This window comes from Homarus americanus, unplaced genomic scaffold, assembly GCF_018991925.1.
Source record: "Homarus americanus isolate GMGI-L3 unplaced genomic scaffold, GMGI_Hamer_2.0 scaffold22250, whole genome shotgun sequence".
Classification (NCBI taxonomy): Eukaryota; Metazoa; Arthropoda; class Malacostraca; order Decapoda; family Nephropidae; genus Homarus; species Homarus americanus.
In genome coordinates this window covers 9,546,599-9,553,691 of record NW_024741189.1, presented here as the reverse complement: position 1 = coordinate 9,553,691, position 7,093 = coordinate 9,546,599, and the positions used below count along the sequence as shown (strand labels likewise).

Sequence of the window (7,093 nt, the reverse complement as noted above, 5' to 3'; positions counted from 1 at the left end):
ACTTGGTTTAGAAAAAAATTACAGGTAGGATGTTTACCACTTGGTGATGAAGCACCGGGATGGAAACAATATATTTAGTCCACACTCTTGAATCACGTCGATGTAAACAAGGTTCTTATTGCGCATCGCTTGAAGATTAACCCCATCTTATTTCATCTAATTAAACACCCTAACGTTACATGGGGGAATAGGTTAGGTTAGGTTAGGTTAGGTTAGGTTAGGCTAGGCTCGGCCAGGTCAGGTCAGGTTAGGTTAGGCCAGGTCAGGTCAGGTCAGCGTTCGAGTTGTTCATCTTAACGTGAAATAAACTGGGGGTGATCCACTATTATTAGACACTGTTGATATCCCGTGAACCATAATAATATAGTTTAGGTATAACACACAACAGCCCATGCTCATCCAAACTGCTGCATAAATTCCTTTGACTACTGAGCGTCTGGGAGATTAGAGAAGCAATGAAGGTCTGTTGGACGTGCTGGGGTAGTAGTCCTCGCTCAGAATGTACCCGATTACCATGGAGAAATAATAAATAAAAACATGAACTGCATGAAACTCGTATATATCAAAATACTAACTTCATAGAAATCGGATATGTTAAAATTCTAACTACAAGACCCAGTTATATTAAAATATTAAATTTATAAAACCCAGTTACATTCAATACTAACTTTATAAAACTCGGTTATATTACAATAGCAGCTTCATAAACCCAGTTGCAAAAATTAACTTATGTATTAGCCCCTATCTAACAGACATGTGGACTACATACATTATGTTTATATAAAATTACTACAACCATGGTAATTAAACTGAGCAAGTGTCTAGCATTTTCTCTCTAATACTTAACGAGTGATGTTTGGTAATTAATCTTCTTGTCTAACAGATGAACTCTTGATATCTGATCTATAGCCCTTTACCCTGGCTATGCAAACATTAAGGACCAGGCCCCTGGCCTGTGACTTGAGTTTACCCTCATTCGAACTCACTGTCTCGCCCACGATACAAGTGAGGCTCCTGAAGTTGTGAGCAAGCAAGTGCTGTTACTGCACTGCCTTGACCTCGAAATCATGTCTGCAGCTGGCAGACCCTATATGGATTTCCTTCGAAAGAATTTCAAAGGAAAAGGGTTATCGAACTAAATGGAAGAGCTGCAAAAAAAGAAATACAAGAGATTCTTGAGAGAATGAAGAAGCACTTGAGATCTGATTAAATTTCATGATTATATACAAATTCAATAAATTATAAGTTTCTCAATCAAGTGTATAATAACTTTTCATAAAGATATTTGAGCCAAATTATATCCACAGTAAAAAAAGAAGAGGTAATTTTCATATATATTACATTTATAAGATAATGACTTTAATCATACTACATAGAAAAGGCCTGCATTATTGTAGAACATAACGAAATGTGAATAATTGAGTAAAAAAAATCGATTATAATAAAACAAAATCGGATTTTAATAAAAAAATCAATTATTTAGATTTTTATTAAAAAAATCGGATTTTTTTCCAACCCTGAGATTTCACGATCTGCAAATAGGATCACTGTACATGTACAGTTTGTGTCGCATCATCTTGTACATGAACCACCAAGGTTAATGTACATCACGTTAAGTTATCATGTACACGAACAGTGGATAAGGTGTGTGTACACCACGTTACATCTTCTTGTACATACAGAAAGTACAGGTACTAAGGACTTGGGTCTTTGAATACGGCCTGTCATTTAACGCTCCCCCGCCATTGTTATCGTGTAATTAATCTGGACCCTTCGTCACCTGGCCTCCTGGGTGAGTGTTCCTCCCCCAAGAGTAGAGGAGCGGCCACCCACACCACCTGATAAACCCATTCGACACGCTGGTGTTGACGCCTCCAGTTCGACGGTCGCGTTCTCAAAGCTTCGTAGTTTTTCTTTGCCCCCCCAAAAAAAATTGGTGAAATGAGAACGCATGTAACCGCTTCGCTTAATCAACAAAATTATCAGCTAAAATGGCATTGGAATTGGGCTGAGATTATATTGTGGCTAGTTATATAAATACATTCTATTTCCTTTAGATACGGATAAACAATTGACGCAAGACTACCTTAGAATTCAGAATTTTCTTCCATTCGCGCGTGCCAATAAACTTTTCGGCTCGAATTCCAGTTAATAACCAAATGAATCTTTGTAAACTATATAAAAAATCATCTCGTGCAATATCTCATACCCTCGACTAATCCTTGGGCCTTTTCACGGTTAAGAAAATAAATTAGTAAGGAGAGAGACTGAGCGAGGCGGTGTTGTCCCTCGCAATTCACAGGTAAGGCGTAAATTTTTGTCCATTTCGCACCTCGCTCTCCAACGTCCTGTCCCGGGGATGTAAACACAGCCCTCTCAAGACCTTCCCGACACTGACTCTCTCCACCAACAAACTAAATGGAGAAAGAGAATGAAAACAAGGAGTAAAAGAAAGAAGAACGCAAAATGAAGATGAAAGAGACAAGCAAGAAGAAAAAGAAGAAAGAGAAACTAGAAATATGAGATAAAGAAATAAGACCAAGATGAAAAATAAAAGAGACGACGAAAGAAAACACAGAAAATGGAGAAGCAGGAGAACAAAAGGAAACCAAAAGATAAAGAAATAAACGATGGCGAATAATAAAAGCGAATTAAGAAATATTTACGACAGAGTTCAAAAGGTCATTGGACTGATGGTAGACACAGAGCTTCAGGGACCCACCAGACAGACAGACAGACAGGTACCATCCATCAATTTCACTCCCTGTCACCATCATCACTGCCACTATTATCATTATCACCATCACTTATTACCGTCATCATCAATCACCCTCACTCACCATCATCCCCCCTCACCATCATCGTCACCATCACAATCATCAGGATACGAGAACAGATGTTAGTGTGTCAGAGTAGCGGCAACAGGTGGAGGATGAGGAGAGTGGGTGAGTGTGGGTGAGTGTGTGGGTGACTGGGTGAGTGTATGAGTGTGGGTGAGTGTATGAGTGTGTGAGTGTGGGGGGGTGAATGTGTGGGTGACCGGGTGTGTGTGTGACTGTAAGTGTGTGGGTGAGTGTGTGTAAGTTTGTGTGGGTGAGTGAATGATAAACAGGAAGTAAACAAAACAAGAGATAAATAAGGTATAAATCACTATAAGATAACACAGATAAAAGCCATTGGTGTTGACACTTTCTCAACTCATCGTCTCCAATAAACACAAAAAAAAAAATGTTAAATATGTTTTAGAAATTATGTTAGAATCATAAAATATATAAACAGCACCGGTCAACAACACCCCTCAAGAAAGTGAATTATTTTGGCGAGAATATTATGAGGAAGTGAGCGTTGTTTGTTGAAGGGAACCCGGAAAGTGGACTGAAAATATGTCAAAACGTGAACGAACAACATACTGTTTTGGCGGCGCTCTTCTATATTTATATCTCTTGTCTCTCTCTCTCTTGGCTTGAATTAATGTTAACATATACCACTACAACTTCTCAAATCATCTCAACGTCAACAGATTAAGATGACATACAGTAAACAGATTTTTACATGCCAATACCTTTTTTTTTTGTCACTTGGTAATTTATATTTCAGGTTCCCCTAAAGTTCGTCTTCGCTGTGTGTGTGTGTGTGTGTAAAAGAGTCATGTTGGTCGCCCTGCTATACCACCACCACCACCGACTCCTCCTCGTCCAGCTGACTACAACTGTTGGCTGGTGTGATACATTGTTTTTATTGCTCCAGCTGATCGTCCATTAGGCTCACCCGAGTTACTGACATACTGAATTAATTTTTACCATTCGAGTACAGCGAGTGTAAGCTTCTCCCTCTTCTCTTTTACTTGATATTTTTATTCTTGTTCTTTTTGTGTCCGTATTCATTAACGTCTCTGTTTTCTCGATCAATATTTATTCACTTCTCTTGTTCAATATTTCCTCTGGCAGTTGGTAAATTGAAAGTGAATTTAGTGATCACATGAGGAATCTCCACCCCAGTATATTTCACCAAAAGATTAACCACCTTAACGCTAACCTAACCTAACCTAACCTAACCTTCCAAATAGTGTTAGATTAGGTTAATATTTAGGTGAAATAAGTTGGAGTGGAGATTCTTCAGGTGCCTCCGAATTAAGTGTATTTTTGTTAAGATATTGCTTTATATTCTATGCAACCTTACAGAATCGATTACTTTCGAATCAATCACAATCATATCGGGAACTGAACACAATCACAACCAATCACAGTCAAAATCAATTATAATTAACATCAATTACTATCGGTACCATACTGAACGATCACAACTGGAATCAATCACAATTGCAATCAACACCAAAATACAATCAATCACCAGAACAATAGCCTACAAATATGGTCAAAACTAAACCAAATCAATAAAAAAAATCAGTCAGTCACGCTATTAAAACCAACCAGTCGAAACTATACACAATTCTTATCCCAATCCCCAAACACAAACAACTCACAATATTAAGAGTAACATCAGACAGAGGAGGAGACACCCAAGGGCACGGTAGTTTCCCCCGTGAGGTACGACGACAACCTGGTAAGTCAACAGAGCAGGTCGAAGCTTTGGTGATCGATGGCGCACGATACCTGTCGAGAGGTGAATTACATCACGAAGATACACCTGGTGGACCCGACACCTGGGAAGGGACATTAGGGGCGAGAAGAGGGAGTTTTAACTTGACCCCACGTGACCTGGCATGACTTCACCTTGCCTGGCAAAGTCTCAAATGACCTGCCGTGACCTCACCTGATAGCAGCCATTACTATGCTAGGCGGATCCTCCCACTAGACCGTGAGTCATGTTCTCAACACATCACACCCTACGGCCCTCTCTCTCCTCACCTGTGTCTCATTACACCTGTCTGGCCTTGCAGATGTGTCACACCAATAACTGTGTGACATAACAGATGTGTCACCCCTTTAACTGCGTGAACACACAGATGTGTCACACCAACAGCTGTGTGACCGTACTGATGTGTCACACCAACAGCTGTGTGACCTTACAGATGTGTCACACCAACAGCTGTGTGACCTTACAGATGTGTGAACACAACAACTGTGTGAACACAACAACTATGTGACCTTACAGATGTGTGAACACAACAACTGTGTGAACACAATAACTGTGTACCCTTATTGACGTGAGACCGAACAAGAATTTAATTTTACAGAGGTGTGACTGAACAGGTGCTTGACTTTACAAATTATGCGATAACTAAAAATAATCCCACTTACGAATGTCTTCCTTCCATAATACTTGTACTAAAATCCAATAATGGCATTTACATACTGAAACAACTGAACCTGTCCGAAAAATTAGGAAAAATAGAGAAACATTTTAAATATAGGTAATATTGATAGTAATAATGACGTTAATGATACAATTTTTTTTTTTTTTTATTATTGGGCACCCCCTACATCCTTGTGTAAGGTGAAGCGCAGAAGCGTTTACAGCGCCCAACAGGGAAGCATGCTAAGTTCATGCTTGCCTTTATGTCTCATGAGTTAAGGGCGTAGAAGCCTGAAGAGTCAAGGGCATAGAAGCCTGAAGAGTCAGTGGTTTATGTCATCAAGTTATTGGAAGCTCCAACAACTTGTCCCTGAATACGAATTCGCAACTTTCGATTTACACCAGGCACCTACTTTACTGCTAGGTGAACAGGGACTAATGGGGGCTAGGAAGTATGTCCAAACAACTTCCACCGACCCGGGAATCGAACCCGTGACATCTCGCTTGCGAAGGCAAGAGCGGTACCACTCAACCACCAGCACCCCCTAATGATACAATATTTTATTAGTTAAAAAATGTCTAAATTAATTATTTTGGTATATTCCTTCCTCTTTCTCTGGCCACACCCTTCCCCCTTACTCCTCCTGACCACACACTTCCCTCTTACTCCTCCTGACCACACCCTTCCCCTTACCTCCTGACCACACCCTTCCCCCTTACTCCTCCTGACCACACCCTTCCCCCTTACTCCTCCTGACCACACCCTTCCCCCTTACTCCTCCTGACCACACCCTTCCCCCTTACTCCTCCTGACCACACCCTTCCCCCCCTCCCCTGGCCAACCTCTCTCACTTCACCAGGCCTCACTTCCCCTAACCACAATTTCCCTCACTCACCCTGGCTACCCTCTCCCTCCCTCCCACAGGCTTCACTCTCTCTGGTCCACACTCTCCCTCACTCTCCCTGGCCAGACTATCAGTGAGGGAGGTAAACATGAGAGTCGCCTTACGGGTCCCGCTATAAATAAGTTGTTTTGACGTGACTCCCCGCCTCTCTCCCTTGCTCGCTCTCTCTCCCTCTTACGCTCCCTCCCCCTCTCTTACTCTCCCTCCCCCTCTCTTAATCTCTCCCTTCCCCCTTTCTCCCCTCTCTCACTTTGCCTCACTCACTATTTCTCATTGTCACTATTTCTCACTGTCACTATTTCTCACTGTCACTGTTTCTCACTCACTCACTCTCTCTCTCTCACTCACTCACTCTCTCTCACTCGCATTTTCTCTCACATTCATTTTGTCTCTCATTCTCGCCAGTGTAGTGGATATCCCGTGTTGTCTAGTGGCTAGGATACGCGGCTCTCACCCGCGAGGCCCGGGTTCGATTCCCGGCACGGGAAAACATTTATTATGCGGTTCGGTTCTGGTGCCCTTATTATAGAATGGATATCAATTCCCTAGAGTCGGTGCAGCGAAGAATGACGAAAATGATTCCGGGACTTAGAAACCTTCCATATCAGGATAGGTTAAAGAAACTAAACTTGCATTCCCTAGAAAGACGAAGAGTGCGGGGAGATATGATAGAAGTATTTAAGTGGGTGAAAGGAATCAATAAAGGGGATATAGATAAAGTTCTTATAATATCCGAGCAGGATAGGACTCGGAGCAATGGATTTAAGTTGGATAAGTTTAGGTTTAGGAGGGAGATAGGAAGAAACTGGTTCACAAATAGGGTGGTGGACGAGTGGAACAAGCTTAGCAACTTTGTAGTAAGTGCGGGAACTCTGGAAAGTTTCAAAGGGAGGCTAGATAGATTCATGGATGATAGAGAGTGGTTGTAACTC

At 41.4% G+C, this 7,093-nt stretch overlaps 1 non-coding gene across 1 annotated transcript; it reads left to right on the top strand.

Annotated features, from left to right (window-relative positions):
- Positions 1-6,577: 6,577 nt before the first annotated feature.
- Positions 6,578-6,649, top strand: Trnae-cuc. Its single transcript has one exon. It is a non-coding gene; the product is annotated as a tRNA-Glu (tRNA).
- Positions 6,650-7,093: the final 444 nt, after the last annotated feature.